At 40.7% G+C, this 22,508-nt stretch overlaps 2 protein-coding genes across 3 annotated transcripts in view; both read right to left on the reverse strand.

Annotated features, from left to right (window-relative positions):
- LOC116036403 (NLR family CARD domain-containing protein 3-like) overlaps window positions 1–22,508 on the reverse strand; it is a 1,020,880-nt gene that overhangs the window by 670,480 nt on the left and 327,892 nt on the right. The gene's annotated exons all lie outside the window — the stretch shown is intronic.
- Window positions 1–22,508, reverse strand: part of LOC116054912 (E3 ubiquitin-protein ligase TRIM21-like) — a 39,375-nt gene that overhangs the window by 15,400 nt on the left and 1,467 nt on the right. The window contains exon 1 of one of the 2 annotated variants that reach the window (XM_036003659.1): window positions 17,425–17,536. The exons of the other annotated variant lie outside the window; for it this stretch is intronic. The gene's annotated coding sequence lies outside the window, so the exon portion shown is untranslated. Of the gene's footprint in view, window positions 1–17,424; window positions 17,537–22,508 lie in introns of those variants that run through there. 2 annotated transcript variants of the gene reach the window in all.

Below are 22,508 nucleotides of genomic sequence, written 5' to 3' on the forward strand. Positions count from 1 at the left end.
CAAACGCAGAGAGAGGGAGGAGGCAGGAGCAGCGTTGAAACTCAAAGATTTATTGGACAACAATGAGGGGAGCAAACAACAAAGGAAGTCCTGAAGGCAACAGGCAAAAAGGTCCAAAGTACAAAAAAAACAAGAACAGGGAATCCAGGGAGCCGAGACAGGCACAGGAACACACAAACTGACCAGGGGGAGATACAAAACGATCTGACACAAGACAAAGGGAACACAGGGGTTAAATACAAGAGGTAATGAACAAATGAGGGACAGGTGACACGACAGGTGATACACATCAGGGTGGGGCAGGACAATCAACAAAGGCAAAAAGTAAAACTAGACATGACAGGACAGAAAACAGACTATCAAAATAAAACAGGAAACAGGAACCACTGACAAAAACCAGAAATCAACTAAACACAGAAACTTGACCACACAGAACACAGAACACAGGAATAAACCACACAATACACAATAAACGAGGAGATAACTAAACAGAAATATACAGAATATACAAACACAGGAAACATGCACAAATAAACAATAAAGACAACAGAAATGAACAAACAGGTAACAGAAATAACCTAAAACCATAACAGCGTCTGTCATAGTGTGATTGGTTATATCGGTGACATTGATTCTTAATTTCCCACGAAGTTGATCACGGTTACGTGTCAGTTAAACTTTTTATCTCCAATGCTATCTGTATCTGTGAGAAGTGGCGCTGTCCTGAGATGAAACCTACTTTACGGCTTAATTATCGAGTTAATAGGTGTGTGTGTTCGCGTCGGCCGCTGTCCATTTCCTAAGGTTCTGAAATGCAAACCATTTTTGACTACTTTTTTTTAAAGGGTGTGTGCCTGTGAGCACCCATGGAGGAAAACATAAATCAGCGCCTATGACACCATTTACAACAACTTGACCACCTCCCCTGCTCCTTCAACCACCACACCTGCCTCCCCCCTCCACCCTCTCAGTCACTCTCTCATTTCTTTCTGCTGTCCCCTGTGGTCAGGGGGGTTAAGAAGTTTGTTTATTGTAGAGAATTCTTAAAGGTAGTCTGTATATGCATAGAGATGAACTGTTAACCACTACATTTGCAACAGCAATATACCGCAGACGTCGCGGCTCACACCGGTACGGTCTGAGATACGCATACCTTGTGGATCAAACCTCTCGATATTCACCAATGTTTTCCCCCCCACGTAATGCTTTAGGTCCCGCTTTGGCGCAGCTTCCCGGGTCATCGGGGGCAGCAAATATCTTGAGATCATTGTTCAACATCCCACTACGATGCTCTGTACCAAATTTGGCAAAGATTGGCCTTTAGGGGGCGCTATAAGCAACGTTTATTTGTTTTGGCCAATAACTCAATGCATTTGAATGGGGAATTTGCAATTGCAATATCTCTGCCACAGTAAATGCTATCAACACAAAAGTTGTGATGCACCTTCGGCATGCCGCTCTGAGGCTCTGTACCAAATTTGGCGAAGATCGGCTATTAGGGGGCGCTATAATCAACGTAGACCAGTTTTGGCACTTTTACTCAATGTTAATGGGGTATTTGCAATGGAAATGTACCACAGACCTTGCAGCTCACACTTCTCAATAATTACTGATGTTTGCCTCCTACCATTACATTTTGGTTTTTACTTTTGTGTGCTCCCCTGGTTTTTTACAATAAACAAACTTCTTAACCCACTTGACAAAGTTGCTAAACCTTCACAGTGGACAAATGCAACTCTTTTCTCTTTTTTCAGACGTCGCGGCTCGCGCCTGTGGATGTTTACCGACGTTTGCCTCCCCGCCGCCCAGCTTCGGGTTCCGCTTTCGCACGCTCCCCGGGACATCGGGGGCGACTGGCATGGGTGGCTTGGACCCCGTCATAACTGCTTGCAGTTCTAGTTAGAATTAATCCTTCAATTTAAATTAATCCTTTTTTTTTATTTTACCTCTACTATTTATCTACTTTCTATTTAAATTGTATAGTGTAAAGTTGAGATTACTTTGAGCACAACAAATTTCATGACTGATAAATGTTATTTATGAGCATATGACAATCAACTTGAGACTTGAAACTTGTATAACGCAGAGATATCCTATAAGATGACTGTATTTGACTCGCTTTCTCTATGTCTTCTGTCTCACTGATAGGAGAAAAATGCAATGTGGGTTTCACCACCAGAGCTACGCTCAACAGGCTCCTCTAGGCTGGAGAGGTCACATCAATTCCAGCAGGCAGCAGTGGCCTTTTTGGTCGGAGTTGTGAAGTATGCCATGGATAAATTCCCATTGAAAGATGCTCTCATGTGCAGCTGAGAGCTAAGTGTGGGTTGAAGATTTATGGCTATGACTGTGTACTAACTTTACTAAAATCAAGGCATTGCAATTGTATAAATTAATATTAAAGTTTCAAAGAATAAATCAATTACAAATTATGTAAATATTTATTTAGCACATTGCAACAATGCACAGTATAAAATAAAATCAGTCAGGAAAGCGGCTGTGATTACTTCTCCAGTAAGCAAGAGGGTTATCACTTCTGGGGATGGGGACTTCAGACAGATGACCATCTAGCTGTTGAGCGGTTGAGCTTATCATCTGCCTGACATTTGAGAAAGATTTGAGAGTGTATTTAAATAGGGCCAGTGCATAAATAAACATTTTTATCAAATTCTAGCAGAAATATGGCTACAATCTGATCACATACAGTATATAGTAGCTTACCTATTATTATTATTTGAGGCACTTTCTTGCAGGATTTCACTGAAAATATCAGACAACGAGGGTGCATGCCCTCATCTGGTGCAGAGAGACGAGTCTTTTTTTCTGCGCTCTGATCTCCTTCTCCTGTGCTGGGCGCTGCTCCGTGCTCTGCTCTGTCTCCGTCTCCGTCTCCACGCGGGTTCTCCGCATTTATCGCGGCCTGGATCATTTCTCGTGCGCGCTGCTTTATTTCCGCATCCAAGTAATGGTCTTTATAACGCGGATCAAGTACAGTCGCGATGAAGTGCAGAGGATCCGAATAGATCTCACAGCTCGCGTTTTTTGTTTGCGTCATCACAACATTTTGGCCGTATTGTAAACCGAAAATGGCCCAAAAGGGCATTTTTTTTCGAATATTCGGTGCATCCCTATTTAATGGTCATGATCATGAAACAAATCTGTCTTTCACTGTATTCTAATCAGTCTTGTAAACATGTGGTCTTTTTAAGATTTCAGGAACTCCTTCCTTTTCATGACCCAAAGGAACAGGACCAAGTAAGTGAGGAGTTTATGGAGCACCAACTCACAGAGTTGAGACCCAACAGTCTTTGATGTTGTGGAGTTTTGGGGAAGAATGTCCTCAACAAAGAACAAGGTAAGAAATATTTTGCATACAACATGACTTGCTCATTATTAATTACGATGAAAGGAAAACATCTGAGTAATAGAGGCCCCTGGTTCCTTTTTTCAAAGGTGACTGGCTTGGGAGGCTATCAAAGATCGCAGACTTGGTTTTAGTGCTTCCACATTTTAATGCTGATGCTGAGAGGGTTTTTTCGATGGTCAGTTTAAACAAAACCTCAACACGAAACAGCTTGTCTCTGGATGGGGGGGGGTTGCCACCCTTGCCTGTCTTCAAAACTTGAGAGCTCTGTATCAGTAGAGAGGGAGGACGCTCTGGGGTCACATGATTTAAGAGAAACAGTTTGACTTCAAATCATCAGTTTAACCAGAGGGGAAGTGAGGGAGGAGTTCTCTTTAGAAGACTTTTATTGAGCACCTGAGACGAAGTTCAGTTGTTGCAGCAAATACAAGCAAAATAATTAATAATTATAAGTGTATAAAACAAAACTTGTCACAGGTGATTAGAGAGCCTGTTAGGTTTAATTTACACACAGAGACACACATACACACAGACACGCACACACACACACAATTGTTGTGCCTGAGGTCCTTGCAGGTTTCTGGACCAGTCCTGAAAATGGCATCCCCCCCCCCCATGTACAGTTTAGGCTGTAGCGGTAGTTTTAGGCAGAGGAGAAAAATAGCGAAAAAAGTAATCCTTAGGAAAACAATAGGGTTCCACACCCCTGCTGTGTGAACCGCATAGCTTTGCTAGGCTTGGATCCCTAATAAATCATATGAATGAAGGAGTTCTCTTTAGAAGACTTTTATTGAGCACCTGAGAGGAAGTTCAGTTGTTGCAGCAAATACAAGCAAAATAATTAATAATTATAAGTGTATAAAAACAAAACTTGTCACAGGTGATTAGAGAGCCTGTTAGGTTTAATTCACACACAGAGACACACAAACACACAGATGTTGAATTAGTCTTAGTTTGTGCCTCTCATGCAGAAGTTGTAGTTCATTTTTGGCTTTCTCTCTGAGAGTGAGATGTTTAGATGGATAAGTTCACACTGCAAGTCTTAATACTTAATTCGGATTCTTTGCTCAGATCAGATTTTTTGTTTGTCTGTTCACATCACCTTTTAAAATGTGAACTGTTTGCGGTTTCCAACTGACCCACATGCGCAAAAGAACAATAACAATGACATCAGACGCAGCACGCTGTTACACTAAAGTTAGGGAGGTTATGGAGGAAGTAAGCATTTTAACTTTTATTTCAAAATGTTTGTGTAATGGCAGCCGTAACATTAATCAGGGTGTCCGCAGGGTTTTAAAAAGTATTAAAATAGTTTAGTTTGTAATGTGTAGGTGTATGTAGCTCTTTTAAAATATGTTTATGTTGAAATAAATATGAAAAGGGGTTCAAAAAGGGGGACCAGAGGGGTGTGTGCCAATTACAGGGGTATCACACTCCTCAGCCTCCCTGGTAAAGTCTTCTCCAAGGTGCTGGAAAGGAGGGTTCGGCCGATAGTCGAACCTCAGGTTGAAGAGGAACAATGCGGATTCCGTCCTGGTCGTGGAACAACGGATCAGATCTTCACTCTCGCAAGGATCCTGGAGGGAGCCTGGGAGTATGCCCATTCTATTGATTCGTGTACACCAACACGTTCATCTCAGTTTTTTCGTGTGTCTCAGCACAAATTTTAGACTAATGTATTTCAATGGGAAGCATCTTTTGTGATCACAGCACGATTCTTTCTGCCAGTCAGGCTGCAGCAGAGAAGCTGGATACAGCTTTGTTATTATTGGTATTTTTAGCCCAATAACCGCTGTTTTAATCAACATTTATTCACCAGATCTTATCATGGTTTATATGTATTTCTTTTAATGTTATTATTTCGATCTATTTCGGCCAGGGAAGCTGGGTTGCTTTGTTTTTTATTGATATTTTTAAAACTATAACGCTACATCTCTCAACATTTATTTAGATGTTATCATGGTATTCATTTCTTTATTTTAATAATATTATTTCGGTCTTATTACCGGTGAAATATTACAGTGTGCTGTAAAACAGAAGACTACGATATTATGAGCCGAGCGGGGCGCATTCAAAGTTGATATCCCACAATGCATTGCGGGCATTCAGATCAGAGATTTGGACAGCCATAACCGGGTTTATAACGACAATATTGCTTCAACGTACATATGTTTAATCGATGGTTTAGTTACCAGCAACAACACGTTGCTCAGCTTTGTTCCAGTAAGTTATGCACCGTAATAACAATTTTTTTAAATCCGCGATATACTCCGGAAGTGACGTAGTAATTACCGCTCGGCGTCTGTGAAAGATTGCTACACGTTGTACGTGACAATTTATACAATAAAAATACCAATAATGGAAAAAAAGTAGTGTTTTATGCTAAGCACTTTGATTTGCCTTTCGCAGAAAAATACTATACAAAAGTTGAGTGTTTAGAAATACAGCCTAATGTAGCCTAGTATTCATTTTGACTTGCTACTGTTGTGAAAAACTAAAAATAAACTTTTTTTCTAATTTTGCAGTTGATGAATTTTAATAGCAAAGACTAAAGGGAAAAAAACATGAGCATATTTACGTGTCGGACATAGTTTGATTATAAAGCGTAACTCTCGCAAAATTCAACCTAATGTCTTTTTGTGAATGTACCCGAGTCAAACTTTCGTTTAAAAGCATATTTAGGACGGAATCGCCACCTTTAAGATTCACTGTATTTTCGTTTTTGGGTCAAATGGCCTTTTGAATGGGAGTGCTAGGGGCACTTTTATGCTAGCCTCAAAATAGCTATTTTTAAAACACTAAGAAGGCTCGACACAACATGAGACTTTGCTCCAAGTATCACCAGGGGCTCTACACCTTAACGGAAGCATTGACAACATTGGTTGCGGTTACAGGCAAAACGCAATACAGTCGCTGCTTCCTAAAACAGGAAGGAAAGCAGGCCAAAAAAGTAGCCGACGCTGCATGAGTAAATCACAAGGCCTATCAATATCACTTCCTCATCAGTCAGGCACAAGATCTGACCATAATTACACTTGTGCTTTCCATAAACTGTCGTTGCTTTAGCCTTTTATTTCAGTTGCAACCCTGGCAGTGGGAAGCGATCGTGAGAGCAATAATAAAAAATATAAAAACATAATTTAAACCGATGTGTGCATTGGCAACACACGGCTCAACAAGCCGACAAATAGCCTATAGGTAATTCCCTCCGCTGGAAATCTATATCTTTCATAAAAATACCCATCAGGGAATGTTAATGGGGTTGTCGGTCTCTAAATGTTTTAACTTTTCTGAGCGCACCTCTCTCTCTCTCTCTCTCTCTCTCTCTCTCTCTCCGCGCACCGAGCTCCAGCTGATCTTGTAAGAACAGTGACGCTGCTATCAATCGAGTGATGATAGCATGATTGGTCAGTAGGCGGTCCTTTTACACTGGTTGATCACTAATCTCCAACATAACCTGCTCCTCAGCAGGTTAGGTGTTCAGCATAAGTTACCACGGCGATTTAACCCGGTAACAACTGATCCACCGTCGTGATACAGAAAACCCTGGGTTGAACCTGAAGTTAACCCCGTTAACGCCAAATCTTGCTTTGTAGTACAGGCCTCTGAAGAGATCCAGTGGAGGACGGACACACCAGAAGTCAGTTCACCTGCAGAGCTGAGAAAAGTTCACCAGCTGTTTTTGGCTGATAGAAATCTGAAAGATGTAAATTCATAATGTTAAATGAAATGATGCTTTTTCCACAAGAGACAGTTTGACTCGTCAAACACAGGTGTAACTATCACAGCAGAGTTGTCTCAGTCCATTCAGTGTTTTCATGTTTCCAGGAGGAAGACGCTGCCTGATGGTGCGTGAGTACGGGGGTTTGGATCTCTCTGACCAACATCTTCACAACTACACTGACAGAAGTAAGACTACAGATGAATCTGCCATTAGACCTCTAGAATCATTATATAAGCAAGCTTTAAAAATCCTTGGTAAAAAGCCATTTCAGTACCACCATTGCAAGATCCTAAAGAAACATAATTTATTGAGTTTTAAAAATGAAAACTTTTTTCAAACTTAACTTTAGTGTACAAGATCCTATACGGCTGGCCCCTGCATGCTTACTGGTTTTGCCATCGCCCTGCTGTTTCTGTAAGATCTGTTGTTTGTATGTTTTTTATTGTGCCCTGCCAGGGGACTGCAGATGTAAATTAGCCTGAGGCTAACCCTGGTACAATGCATCAAATGGTAACTTTTATGTTTAAAATTGTACATGGTCCCTAAAAAGTAAAATTAATAAAAAAAAAAAAACCTTCTTCTTCTGTTTCCTCGACATTGCAGGGGGGAATAGTTTCATCTGGTTGTAGTGCTCTCAAAGGAGAGGGGTGACACCTCCACCTCATCTGGAGTTCAGGAAGCAGCTGGTGAGTCTGTTGCTCTGTCAGTTGTTGTAGTTTATTATCGATGACGCTGCTGTGAGCTTGTAGTTGCTGCTGTTGCTACAGTCAAGCTACTGACACTAACTCCTGTGTGTTCAGAAAGATTAGTGACACGCTTCGACTTGAAGAAAAGTTCCATCAAAGGTTTATTGTTGCACTTTTTCAAATTAAGGTGATATTATTAATAGTTCTTAACATCTCTTGTGAGCCCAAATACAAAGCCGGCGCAAAGTCAGTTGTAAGTACGTCGGAGGATATGCGAAAGTGATAAGGTAATAACAACACAATATACATGAATAGACAGTCTATAACACTTCTGAGATGTAGTGAAGAGTCAATATACAGTAGGTGCAAGTTGTGGTCTAGTTAGTGATGTAGGTCAGTGATAACACAATAAGTATGAATAGACAGATTGTATAAATGTTGAAAGAGTCCATGTAAATATGAATTGAGATACTATATAAAATGCTGATATGTGGTAAAGAGTCAATATTCAGTTAGTGCAGAATTGTGGTCTAGATAGTGATGTAGATCAAAGAAGAGGTGCAATATATAAATATACATATTTGAAACTAATAAGAAGGTTAAGGTAGATAACTAATAAAAAGCCTAGGACTAAAAGGGTTAATGGCAAAGTGTTTTTTTTAGTTATTTGTACTGTGCATATTGTGGCAAGGATAAAGTTCTTTCAATACAAAGGCTGAACAATTAAATATTAAAGTCCTATCTGTCGCTGCTGTTCAAATCTGTGTTGTAGTACGAAGCAAATGTGAAGGTTTTACATATTTATCTGGTATTTCTGCAGACAAACGTTGTGAAACCGAGCTGGTGGAACTCTTTATGTTGTTTGAAAGGTCAGCATTAGGGCCTCTAAATAATTCCTGAGTGCCCCTTGTGGACATATAGCCTGATTGAGTAGTTTCTTTTCTGCATCACCATGTGGAGTTAAGTACCAATCAAGGCCTTGGCTAATCAGGGAAGGACACCAACAACTGGCTGTATCCAGTTTTCCAGCCTCATGGCTGTAGCAGCCAGTGTGTTGCAGGGTTGCCTCTTTGGCAGAATATATATTTATATTTCCCATCATGGATGTGTGGACTGAGAGATCCTGTGCATCCATGAGACTCTAAGTTTAACAAAAAATTCTGTAGTGAAGTTCTTTAATGCAGAAATATGGGTTTCCTTTGAACCAAATTGCCCCAAAATAACATGGATGGTTCTTCAAGTTCTTCAGGTAAAATCAATGATTACCTTCATAAAAATTTGGGTCTTCTATTAAATTTTGTAGCGTTTGAAAAAAAATGTTTTAATGGTTTCAAAACAATATCCTGGCTAAACTTTGACCTATACCAGTCTGTGATTATCCACTCAACATCTTCTGATCTTAACTATTAGTCAAAATAATTCATAATTTCTGCTTTTTTATCTACAAAATTAGGTATAATTTCATATAAATGAGGTACGTTGACCATAAATTCCAAGAATAAGTGTAAAACTTGTAGTAACAAGTTGGTGTTAGTGTTGCATTTAAGTGACAAAAAGGTTTAAAAAAGGTTTTAAAAGCATCTGGAAACAAACGACAAAAACGTCAAAAAACGGTGTTAATTTTCAATTTTGGAAGACAACACATGGGTTAACAAATAAGTGTGTAGAATGGTTAACAATGTTACTGTCTTTGTTTCCAGGCCTGTTCCATGACTTTGGCTGAGTTAATGTACTCTGAGTACAATCCTAATTTATCTTATTTAATGTTTATGTGGCAGCTAAAAGGCCTTGCTGCTTTTATATTTGAGTATGGTTTCTGTTTGTGAAAACACGGCAGGTAAAAACATTTTAACATTTCTTCTTTCAGACTAGTGGAGAGAAAACATCTATTTTCCTACAGTTTGTCTATATGTGTCTGTAGATTACTCCCAAATTCAGCAAAAGTTAGCATTAGATAATGCCTCACTTGCAAAATCCTACAAAACTATTGTCTACACTAACCAACTGGGGAAGTTTAATGCTGATATGTTAGTTAAATGTTGACCCTATTCACCGTCATATCTTCCAAATGTCATAATTTAACAATCCCAATCTTAAAAGGTTTTATTGTCAGACTCTTGAGTCAGAAATCTCCACTTCAGTAATACTTACATACACCAAACTTTCCACTTTTATTTCTATCTATTAGGGCTGCAAAATATATCGTTTTTTTTTACCGTCATCACAATATCAACTGGCACAATAAACACATCACCAAAGGCTGCAACATATCGCGAAAAAACAGTCAGAGATTTTTTGTGTTGGTTAAAAGAAAATATCAAAAGAAAACTGCACTTTAAAATGTAACTTTTTAGTGGTGCTTCTTATATTCAATTCAATGTTAAATTTGTTAAATGAAAGAAAGTTAGAAATGATTTCCTTTTCATTCATTTTAAATTCAACTATGTTATACAGGCTCTGTGTTCTGCAGACCAATCTACCTCTGTCTCCTTTTAAAAACTCCCTCGCCCCTCCCCTCCATGAAGTACAGCTGAGCTGACGGTGCGTCTCACTAGTCCTCGGTGTTTGGGGTTGGGCGATTGAAAAAAATCCCAAATTCTCTTTTGAGACATTGCTAAGTAGTGCTGTTAGATATAGTAGAAACTCATTCATCGTTGGCTGTGAGTGTGAGTGCATGCTATGAGTAGGCTGAATCGCAATCGCGTCAAGACAAATCTGATTGGCCAATACACACTGAAGATAAATTAAAGAATTTCAAAATTACTAAAATTATCCCTGTCTTCATCCCACACCCCAAACTTGACGTACAAAATGTTGTGGAACAGAAACAACAACCAGAGATATTTATAAGCTATCATTTTATTGTCATCGCAGTTTTAAAGCTTCACCACCACCCACTTCCTGCGCCTAAAATATGTTCACACACTGGCAATACAAAGTGATTACTACATGTATAAGCGCCACATAGTACCTTTTTAAGAAACAATAGCTTCAGAATTGTGGAAATATGTGCCTTTACTTTCACATGATCTCAAACAAGTTATGATAAAACATAAACAAAGGTCCTTAAAGTTAGCCTCGATAAGCACCAGAGATGAAAGTCCAGTGTATTATGGAGGGTAGGTACATTTTATGAGCTAAGTCAAAAGCAGATAAACAGATAAAAAAAATTCAAAAAAGCTAAACAATTAAAATCACAACCCAAGAATTTTATATATTTTCAAAAATATGGATTTGGAAAACTGTCTTTGTTTCCAGGCCTGTTCCCTGACTTTGGCTGAGTTAATGTACTCTGTGTACAATCCTAATTTATCTTATTTAATGTTGCTTTTATATTTGAATATGGTTTCTGTTTGTGAAAACACGGCAGGCAAAAACATTTTAACATGTCTTATTTTGTGAAGATCTGAACACCTTCTGATATCTCTCTGTCAGCATCTTCATCACTGAGCTCCACTGAGTGTTTGATCTCCTGAATCTTCAGTCGTCTCTTCTGGATCATATGCAGAATTTCAGCCCCTGTCTTCCACAGCTCAGCCTTCTTTGCTTCATATTCTTCTTTCAGAGGACCAACAAGATGTTTCTTTTGGTCTGAAACCATCCAGGCCATGAAGACACACAGCAGACACAGCAGGAAGAACATCCATGTCCTTCTTTTGGTTCCTGAGTACCTGAGTGGGTTGGGTAATGTTTGGATTTTTACAATTCCGATGCCGAACCGGTACTTTTAAAACGATTCCGATTCCTAAACCGATTCTTGAAAAACTGAAAAATGACATCAAAGAGAGGCTCTTTTATAGCGTGGGAAAACCCTGACGAACTTCCGGCAAATTTGAGATTTGCTCAGCAAGTCAGTCTGGCGAAAAGCCCATTCAAACCCATTTCCAATGTCGAAATCGAGGCACCAATCACAACCGCTGAGGCGGGCTTTACACGACAACGATAGCTCAGCAACGGCGAGCAGCTTTTTGTTTACATTCAACATGACGGCTACCGAAGCGCAGCGTCACCTGGATCGTTGGTCTGATTGGTTGAAGGATTATCCAATTGCACCCAGAGGCATCTGAGCACCCCCTCAGTTACAGCTGAGAAGGGTCTGGTGTCAACCAGGCTAGCTCTTTTATGGAGTTTTTTATAATTTGAAAATTATTTAAATTTAACAATATTTTAATGTTTTAAAGTACTTAAATATATAATAAGTAAACCTAAGTCACTTAACACATAACTACAATAATTTAACAAATAACAGTTACACTATTAAGAAGTAACAACTAAATAAATGTTGAGTTGGTATGCCAACCAGCTTCAAACTTTAGCAGTTCTTTTGCAGAAAAATGACCATATTTGCTTCTCTGGTGAGATACTACACCTCTCCTGACTTATGGCATGTCCTGCACAGGAGAAACCTCTCTCAGGTGGTGTCCAAGAGGCCTGGACACACAGGGAGGAGTTTGCAAGGGCAGACAATTTGGGGAGGCTGTCCCGCCTCCCCCACGACCAGGCTACAGGGTCTGGTCCTGAACGATAGACTAGCAGAGCAAGTGTCCGTTTTGGTGAGCCCAGAGGGAAAATATGGCATTTTAAAAGTAGCCTACATTTATGATAGCTAGCTAACGGTAGACTACAGAGAAAGTGTGATATTTTAACATCAGTTTCGGAGCGTGTACAAAAAGCTGTATCAGCGCTTCACAACGCGAGCGGGCACGTGCGCCACTCGGCAGAAAAGGGAGAAAGAAGAGTCTCAGTCTGCCGCTGTCTGGAGCGACAGAGGGAAAATATTTCAGTCCGAACCAAAATGAGGAACCGAAATTTGTGTTCTAATCCAGTCGGAATACTACCGTTTGCGTAGGAACCGGTTCCATAGTGGAACCGGGTTTCGTTACCCAACCCTACTGATTCATAGTATACTATTCAAGTATACACGCCATACCCTTCCACAAATAATACAAAAAGCACACAAGAATAAACATAATAATATTAATAATATAACATAAAAAAAAACCAACAATCAAGTATAAAAACAAGCAGAGCATCAAGACGCACATCAGAAACTTCAGGCAAAATACCATAATTTTGATTCCTGAGTAGACGGCAGAGGGAATGTGTTCTGGTATCAGTTGAGCTGACTCTGGAACAACAAACCCTAACCCACAGTCTGTTTCCCCATAGATGGATATACCTTTCTTTTTTCTTTTTTTTTAAAGAAAACAGCCAGGTTCAGATGATAAAGTATAAGATAAGTCTTTAACATGATCCCACTGCACTGAATAGCAACCCCATATTCACATATGTTATAAATAGGTGAATGTATAACCTTTGGTAGCCTACACAATACATTCTCTGTTGATAGTTGATTAAATGTGCCTTCTGGTTGACAGCACAAAGGAGTGAGGAGAATAGAGAGAGAGAAGGGCAGAGAGAGAGCAAGATTAACAAGGTGAGAAAATGGCTAGGTAGCCTATAAGACACACACATATATATATATATATATATATATATATATATATATATATATATATATATATAGTAGGACTACTGTGTTTTGTTTTCTCTTTTATTTGAAGATTATTTTCTAGTTGATTACAAAATGTTTTGTATGTGATTGTCAGTGATATGACAGAGGGAGTGGGATAGAGGGAGAGAGGAGGATGGAGAGAGAAAGGACAAAGAGAGGGACCTGGAAGAACCAGGTGAGAAAGTGGACATATATTGTACGGGCAAAAACACTTAAAACACTTCAAATATTCCATTCACATCATATTTATATGCATTTCATGGAGGACTAGGCTCTTAAGAAAAAGAGATGTTGGATTGTCCCCATCTGGTCCAGAGGCATTAGATTAGATTATTCATCATTTAGCTGTATAACCATATCAGTTTCTATCAATGGTGTAAATGAAAAAGTTGAAAATTAACAGCAGAAAAAAACATGAATAATGCTGTCTAAAAATATGTTAAGGCTTATTTTACCAGTTCAAGGTATGTGCAGGGGTGTAGCTCAAAATTCTGGGCCCTGTAGAAAGGCATTTTCTATGGGCCCCTCCCTGCATCCACAGTTATTCATTCTAGCATCTTTTTGGGCCCTCCTCACATGAGGAACTCAGTCCCCTTTCCCCCCCCCAGTCCAACATCTCTGGGTATGTGCTGCAATAATCATGCTTTGTAGTTGCCATCTTTTTTTCACAGCAGATGCCTTGAATCTGTTGATAGTTTATCATAATTGCATGTCTCAATCTGTCTATTTCTTTCTCCAAAACTCACCAGAAGTCATGATTTATGGGTTATCTTCCGGGGACAGCTTAACTGCTATCAACTTTTCATTAGGGGCTGAGCACCCTCAAAGGTCAGATCCTAGAATCGCCCCTGGTGGAAACAAATTGTGGGCATTGTTGGCCATAACCTAAGTTTATCTCCCACGTAGGAGACAGTATCCTACAGTTTATCTTCTAAGTAGGAGATATTATCTCGTACATATGAGATAAACTTTAAGGCTTACAGTTTTTGCCGATTGCTTACACACTGAAATCAAAAGTATGACACAATTATCAAAACCTTACACTCAAGGAGCAAAACATCGGCCCAGATGTGCACCACTATAAGCACAATGTCAGCCTCACACTTTTTGCAAAACATCACACACAGCGATTTGCAAAACACTAAACACACTTACTTACGTATACATTAGACACAGAAGTATATCATGATGTCACTTCCTTGCAATTCCAAAGCACTGATCGTCAAATGACCTATGAGCCAATCTGTGGAACACAGCCATCAGGGCCGTAAAGACATGATTGCTTAATTATAGGGACACCAATCAGGTGTAAGCACTATAAAAATGCAGCAGGTAAGTCTAGTATTTTCTGTACTGTATTTACAGTTTTTCAGATCTTTTTTGTTTGTTTTTTATTACTGTAATTGTAACCTGTACTGGATACAGTATTTATGTTTGTCTGTTGTTTGCTGAGCTAACAGTGTTATGCACACTACTGTAGTAGCTGTATGGAAACTGGAACATGTTTAGTTGTGATTCTCCATGTTGACTGATTTGGGTATATGGAGAGAAATACATTATCTTTTCCTCAGTCTGCAGCATTGGTCTCCTGTAGTGTTTGGTGAACGTATTGTATATTTGCACTCAGAATTGGTAAAAGTGTTTTAGGTTAGCAACAGCAGTGTGTACCTGGGTCAAACAGAATTAAGTGTGTGTTTCATATGGTAACAAAATATGATTTTTATAAATTTGTGTATAGTTTTTGCAAGAGTGTTTCATTTTACAAAGGGTCTGAGGCTAATTGTGTGTAGTGTTGTGAAAAACCGGTCCGTCTTTTCAAAATAGTGTTTACAGTTTTTTCCAACTGCTTACACACAAAATCTTTTCATGTCACACGATTTTTGAAACCTCTCAGTCAAAGTGCAAAACTACACAGCAAATCTCCAAAACCAGAAGCTATTTCTCAGTCTTTCAATCAATTTTTGAAAACATTACACAGAATTCTCATCCTAAGACACACAGAAAATCTAACAGGAAGTGACTTGCTTTCTTTTTCTAAACACAACCAATCAAAATGCTACACTTATTTACCAGGGCACACACACACTCCTCACATTTGCAAACACATTATGTCATAACTGAACACTAACCAATCACTGCTTTAGTATAGGCCTATACAGAGGTCAAAGGTCAGATTACCTGTTTAGAACAACGGAAGCCAACAATAGACAGAGAGCAAGGGGAGGAGGAGGAGGGAGAGACGGGGGACAACAACGAGGAGGAGGAGGAGGAGGAGGAGGAGGAGGGAGAGACAGGGGACAACAACGAGGAGGAGGAGGAGGAGGAGGAGGAGGGAGAGACGGGGGACAACAACGAGGAGGAGGAGGAGGAGGAGGAGGAGGAGGGAGAGACGGGGGACAACAACGAGGAGGAGGAGGAGGAGGAGGAAGAGGGAGAGACAGGGGACAACAACGAGGAGGAGGAGGAGGAGGAGGAGGGAGAGACAGGGGACAACAACGAGGAGGAGGAGGAGGGAGAAACGGGGGACAACAACGAGGAGGAGGAGGAGGAGGAGGAGGGAGAGACAGGGGACAACAACGAGGAGGAGGAGGAGGAGGAGGAAGAGGGAGAGACAGGGGACAACAACGAGGAGGAGGAGGAGGAGGAGGAGGAGGAGGGAGAAACGGGGGACAACAACGAGGAGGAGGAGGAGGAGGAGGAGGAGGAGGAGGAGGAGGGAGAGACAAGGGACAACAACGAGGAGGAGGAGGAGGAGGAGGAGGGAGAGACGGGACAACAACGAGGAGGAGTAGGAGGAGGAGGAGGAGGAGGAGGGAGAGACAGGGGACAACAACGAGGAGGAGGAGGAGGAGGAGGAGGAGGAGGAGGGAGAGACGGGACAACAACGAGGAGGAGGAGGAGGAGGAGGAGGAGGGAGAAACGGGGGACAACAACGAGGAGGAGGAGGAGGAGGAGGAGGAGGAGGGAGAAACGGGGGACAACAACGAGGAGGAGGAGGAGGAGGAGGAGGAGGAGGAGGAGGAGGGAGAGACGGGGAACAACAACAAGGAGGAGGAGGAGGAGGGAGAGACGGGACAACAACGAGGAGGAGGAGGAGGAGGAGGAGGAGGAGGAGGAGGGAGAGACAGGGGACAACAATGAGGAGGAGGAGGAGGAGGAGGAGGAGGGAGAGACGGGGGACAACAACGAGGAGGAGGAGGAGGAGGAGGAGGAGGAGGAAGGAGAGCCATCTCTGATGAGATCAGGGCCACACTTATTCATCATGTGATCAACCACAGATTGACCAATGAGAGAAGCCGATCTTGAGTAGCTTTACAGTGGCGTCCATACTGCATCAACTATCTAATGACTATTGACTATTTCAGCATTACAAATCAATCAGAATTTGTTTTGCACAAAGTGCATACAATTCCCCCCCCTGCCCTGACACACACACACACACACACACATATTCTTTATTCTAAAAATGATACCTTTGGTTTCCATATGTTTGTACGTTTGCTCACTAGTTTCATGCTACTGTATACAACACTGAGCTACTCTTACTAACGTGATGTTTAGTCCAATCAATATTTTCTGTTTTACTGTAACTTTCCAACCCCTCTCAGCAGATGACTGTCTCTCTAGAACATTGTAAATGTAGATATAGGCCTATGAAAGACAGAAGAGCTTTAGATTTAGAACAACAGTGTGTACATGGTATGTCCAAAAATTTACTATTATGAAAAAGGTGTTTGCCATTTGATGCAAATTCTTCATTCTGAGATGTGTTTATGGTATTTTGAATGCTGTTTCATTGTGAAGGAGATGTGAGGCATTTTGCATTTTGTGTGTGCAGTTTTGGGAATTGTGTGTAGAGTTTTGAAAAAAAGGAGACATAGTTTTGAAAACGTGTGTAAGCAGTTGGAAAAAACTGTAAGCAATCGGAAAAAAAACTGTAGTTAGGCTGTTTCAAGGCTGAGAGGAAAGAGTTGCAAAATGTCAACTATTTAGATGACTCAAAGGGAATCTAAGGTAGGCTAGTTAGCTTTTAGCATGACTACTTTATCTGCTGTTACTTTGTTTCTTTGTTCTGGACTCTGGTTTTAACTTTGAGCGAGTATTTAGTGAGTGTATGTTGTCTCAGTGTACTCACCAGTGTTGCAGAGATGCTGCTGTTGTTGAGAAAAAGCTGCTGGATTCAGTTGAATATTTCTTTCGAGAGAAACTGAGAGACTTGCCTCGTGTGCAGCTCTGCTGTTGCTCAAACTTTTACTTTCATTCAGGAAATGTGACGTTGTAGCTCTCCTCTTTAAGTGTTGCTCCCCTTCCTGTTGAGCTCTGTGAGGGGGGGGTTACTGCGTCTTTGAAAAATACCTTGACACAAACAAACATTAAAAATAATAAGAATAAACAATAAATACCGAAACTGAGACCAATGTATACAAAATAGCTGTTTAAGTATAGCACATCACCACATTAGTTTAAGCACACCACACATTTAAGTACATCTGTCATATGATTATCTATAATGATACATTTATTTTGTGCAGGCTTTAAAAAATACTCAAAGGCCCTTTACATAGAAACAAAGACAGAAACAGTAAAAGTAACAGTAGGTTTACTGCCACTAATGTCAGTGATGGATTTGGGGCTGTACTGTATATGCTGAGCATGACTCGTGTGATTTAAATGGCTCTTCTTTGAGCTCATATGTTGTTGTCATGTTTAAAATGACCTGAAGAGATCCTGTGGAGGACGGACACACCAGAAGTCAGTTCACCTGCAGAGCTGAGAAAAGGTCACCAGCTGTTTTTGGCTGATAGAAATCTGAAAGATGTAAATTCATAATGTTAAATGAAATGATCCTTTTCCACAATTGACAGTTTGACTGGTCAAACACAGGTGTAACTATCACAGCAGAGTTGTCTCAGTCCATTCAGTGTTTTCATGTTTCCAGGAGGAAGACGCTGCCTGATGGTGCGTGAGTACGGGGGTGTCACTACCCGATGTGATTCGAGTGCAGATGTGAGTACATTACATAGCAGTAATTTATTATTTAGCGTAAGGCATCACATTTTCACGGCACAATCCCTGATATCAGTTCTAGATTAGAGGCTGAAGTAGCTACAAGAACCTGCTAACGAGAGACTTCTGTAATATCAATACAATAAAAATGGACCTACATAACGAAGATCATTCACTGCTGGCTACAAGTTAGCAATCAAACACAACAAAGGCTGTCACATGAATGGCGTTTTGAGCTAACGTTAGCAATCAAACAATCATTGATAGCTACAACGTTTTTGAAATGATTTTCATCTTCTGTTATTGTTTGTAATGAGAAAAGTTTATTGGCGTTATGCCATAAACCGTTTAAATCTGAACATGCACAACTCACATCACGGTCCACGTAGAGTCTAAAGATACTATGGTACACAGGCTCTGTATTCTGCAGGCCACTCTACCTCTGTCTCCTTTTAAAAACGCTAAAAACTAATAAAATGGAAGTAAAAAAAAAAAGCCTAGGACTAAAAGGCTAAATGGCGTTTATACGCTTAAAGTGTTTTTTTAGGTATTTCTACTGTGCATATTGTGGCAAGGATAAAGTTATTTTAATACAAAGGCTGAACAATTAAATGTTCAGTGGTGCTCAAGTTGCATCGTTCAAGTTCAAGCTGGCCACTTCCAGTTTAGCACTCTGCTAACTTCAATGGTCTCCGATTTCTTTTCTTTTTTTTTTTGTTAAAATACGTTCACACATTGCCAATACAAAGTGATTAATACATGTATAAGCTCCACATAGTGCCTTTTTAAGAAACAATAGCTTCAGAATTGTGGAAATATCTGCCTTTACTTTCACATGATCTCAAACAAGTTATGATAAAACATAAACAAAGGTCCTTAAAGTGAGCCTACTATAGTAAGTAATGAATGCACTTTAAAATCGGTTAGAGAAAACATTCAAAATATGAAAACTGAGCATAAACAGCCAAGTAGCTGATCTTTATGTAATTTAAATCCTGTCTGAAGCAACGTCCTCTTACTTTAAAGTTGAGCTGTTCCACAACTTTACTTTCTAATCAGCTCGGTATGAAATTTAACTTATGTGTGAAAATGGAGAAAGCTGTCTCCATCACAGTGTGCTGAATAATCTGTCAGAAGCTCCTGTTTGCTGTGTACCCATGGTTGTGTTGCGGTCCAATTGGTCAGTTAGGACAGAAGACAAACAACTTCTCTCAGTTAAGGTGGTTTATTAAAGCTGGAATAATTAGAGAACTTGCATACAAGGATATTCCTGGTTTGAGAAGCCACAGTCAGCGGATTGCTGTTTCTCTGTCTCTCCTCGCCCCAAAAAGAGTACAGTTCAACAGTCACAGTTCAATATATGTAAAATGTGCAGCAGGGAAAGTTAGGACAATTCCAAGGGCCCATGACTGACAGGGGCCCCAAAAAATAGGTAAAAACTAATTTAACTAAAATTATTAAACATCATCATTCAGTATATATATTTCAAATAAAATAATAAAATTAATGATCTCTTTGTTTTTACTTGTTTTTGGCAGTAAAAGTTAAATATCCCCATTGACCAAAAAGTAAACATCCATATAGACCGACCACCCCCCTGTATCTGCATGAAATGGTTTGGTCCTGCCGTAGCGCACTCAGACTCAGTGACACTTAGTTGCAGATGAGGCAGAACCTACAGTCTATGGGCAGAACTACAGTGACTACAGTGTGGTCAAGTAATGTTAAATCAAAATCTGGTTTTCAAAAAAGGAAAGAGAGGAAAGAGAGAGAGGAAAGACAAAGGAAAGGGTGCCAAACTGTAACCCAGTTTTTCACCAAGAAAGGTGGGTAGCCTATAGTCTGTGAGTGGTATTAACCTGTTGGCTTAATGTCCATAGTGGAATAAGCTAGCTAGCTACAGACTAGTGTTAGCCTATATTTAATCACCATTTAATCAGTGCAGGGAAACGTTCAGCAAGATATTCATATTAAATCATTGTCCCTGCCCCTTTTAGCAGACTTAACAACAGATGAGTCAGCAGCAGCCCAGTCTCCCCCTAACTGTGCCCCTCCCTGTCCCAGTGAAGAAGGTGAGAACATTGTGTTCAATGACATGCCAGTTAGCATCATAGCAGGGAGTCTGTGGGGATTTCTCTGCAGGGCTCTCAAGTGTCACGCATTGAGCGCGACAGTCACTCATTTCGGTCTTTTGTCACGCACTCCCGCCACACATTGTATTTCTCACGCAGAAAAACTATAATATATTTAATATGCCGCAGTGCCCAAAATTTCTCTGACGCACCACTCTCACTATGGAACCGGCAGGAATCAAGAGTGTCTCCCCTGGAGTTCTTAGTTGAGCCTGCCACTTATCAGCCAATCAAAAAAAAGAAAGGGGCTACACAATAGCCAATCAGAAAAATGCACTATTGTATCTGGGTAAGATTTAACGCAACAACCAATGAAAAAAAAGCATAGAGCAGCGTATAGCCTCTTCCCTAAATGTTATCTCATTCAGAGACCAGAGACTCAAAGGGGGCTCTGAGTCTGTCAGACGGTCTGAGATCTACCGTATCAGCAGAGCAATCATGTAATGCACAGCAGACTATGGTGCAGGTAGATTGTTTTATGAAATATAGTGACTATTATAACTTTATTTTTCTCAGAATATCACAACTCCTCCAAATCTCAGAGAACACAGATATGTTTTGAGTGTGCACAAAGTTTTGGACATGAGCAGTAATCTTGCTCAAACTTAACAATATTACAGTCCAGGGGTTTATTAATAAATTAAAATAAATTCATGTATCATTGAGGTGAATAATTGTCATATGCACATTTAAGGAGGTTACTTCCTCAACAAAAGATGCAAAAGAGGAGGGAGGAGTAAATGATGCCTAGGCGACATGTGTGCGTTTCTTCTGCAAGTCTGAGCAATTATTAATAACAACAAAAACACTAATAATAACAAACACCCCCATTCCCGCGATCCATCCAAACCAGTTAGGTGTGCAGAGGGGGCCCAATTTGATTTTTTGTCATGGGGCCCAAAATTCCTGGCGGCGCCCCTGATGTGCAGGCTATTGTGATTGGTTAATACTAAGGGCGGAGGCAGCCGTGGTTTAGACTTTGGCGCTTCCTTGTTGGTGCACAGGCTGGTCCCAGGCTGGTCCCAGCCTCTTGGCAATTCTTTTCGTCACAATGGTGCGGTATTACATTCTGTATATCGCACCGTTGTGACGAAAAGAGAGCTAAGCCAGAAGGCAAAGCTCTCGATCTACCAGTCAGTTTTCGTTCCTACCCTCACCTATGGTCATGAAGGCTGGGTCATGACCGAAAGAACAAGATCCAGGGTACAAGCGGCCGAAATGGGTTTCCTCAGGAGGGTGGCTGGCGTCTCCCTTAGAGATAGGGTGAGAAGCTCAGTCATCCGTGAGGAGCTCGGAGTAGAGCCGCTGCTCCTTCGCGTCGAAAGGAGCCAGTTGAGGTGGTTTGGGCATCTGGTAAGGATGCCCCCTGGGCGCCTCCCTAGGGAGGTGTTCCAGGCACGTCCAGCTGGGAGGAGGCCTCGGGGAAGACCCAGGACTAGGTGGAGGGATTATATCTCCAACCTGGCATGGGAACGCCTCTGGATCCCCCAGTCGGAGCTGGTTAATGTGGCTCGGGAAAGGGAAGTTTGGGGTCCCCTGCTGGAGCTGCTACCCCCGCGACCCGAGACCGGAGAAGCGGACGAAGATGGATGTTGAGTTATTTAAACAAACGATCGGGGAAATAAACACCTCTTGTCTGCGAGTCTCATTGATAGAGCCTGCGGCTGGATGGAGCTCTATCAATAAGAGCTAGCTAGCCTCCTCTTAGAATTCCTGTGAAATTCACAAAAATGCATTAAATTGAAATCGGACACCATTGTTAGCTTTATAAGACCTTGGGTAAATGTTATATAAGTGGTGTGACGAAATTCAAACTGTAAATATAGTAGTGTACAAGTTCTTCAGTCCCTTTTTCATTTAATGGATTCACGATGGTCATCAGAGATAAAGAGACCTCAGGAAGAGAAAGTCACAATGAATCATGTACATGTTCCATGTCTGTGTGTTCACATTTCACTGAGTTATGAATCTGAAAAATTGCCATTTTAACTTTCACCTCCTGCAGTATCTTTGCCTCCCCTTTTTACCCTCTGGATAAATTGGACCAGGATATATTTCTCTACTCAGAATCTAAAGAAAT

Source organism: Sander lucioperca, chromosome 7 (genome assembly GCF_008315115.2).
Source record: "Sander lucioperca isolate FBNREF2018 chromosome 7, SLUC_FBN_1.2, whole genome shotgun sequence".
Classification (NCBI taxonomy): Eukaryota; Metazoa; Chordata; class Actinopteri; order Perciformes; family Percidae; genus Sander; species Sander lucioperca.